An 827-nucleotide genomic window follows, 5' to 3' on the forward strand; every position below is an offset into this window, starting at 1 on the left:
TCCTATATACCCATCCAGAAGTCTTTTAAAAGACCCCAGCGAGTTCGCCTCTACCGCCATCAACGGCAGCCGATTCCACTCACTCACCACCCTCTGAGTGAAAAACTTTCCCCTAATATCTCCTCTGTACTTGCTTCCCAGTACCTTAAACACCTGTGTCCTCTCGTAGCGACCATTTCAGCCCTGGGAAATAGCCTCCGAGAATCCACCCTATCTATTCCTCTCAACATTTTATAAACCTCTATCAGGTTGCTTCTCAACCTTCGTCTCTCCAGGGAGAAGAGACCTAGTTCCCTCAACCTATCTTCAGAAGGCATGCCTCCCAATCCAGGCAACATCCTTGTAAATCTCCTCTGCACCCTCTCAATAGCTTCCACATCCTTCCTGTAGTGAGACGACCAGAACTGCGCACAGTACTCCAAATAGGGTCTGACAAGGGTCCTATAAAGTTGCAGCATTACCTCCCGACTCCTAAACTCAATCCCTCGATTAATGAAGGCCAGTACACCATATGCCTTCTTGACCACATACTCCACCTGCGAGGCCGTTTTAAGAGTCCTATGGACCCGGACCCCAAGATCCTTCTGCTCTTCAACCCAGCTAAGATTCCTACCCTTGATATTGTACTCCTGTATCCTGTTGGTCCTGCCAAAATGGACCACTACACATTTATCCGCGTTGAAGTCCATCTGCCACTTCTCTGCCCAGTCTTGCATCCTATCTATGTCACGCTGCAACTTCCGACATCCCTCCAGACTATCCACAACACCACCAACCTTTGTATCGTCGGCGAACTTACTAACCCATCCCTCCACTTCCTCATCCAG

Source organism: Carcharhinus amblyrhynchos, chromosome 9 (genome assembly GCF_965287045.1).
Source record: "Carcharhinus amblyrhynchos chromosome 9, sCarAmb.v2.hapA, whole genome shotgun sequence".
Taxonomy (NCBI): domain Eukaryota; kingdom Metazoa; phylum Chordata; class Chondrichthyes; order Carcharhiniformes; family Carcharhinidae; genus Carcharhinus; species Carcharhinus amblyrhynchos.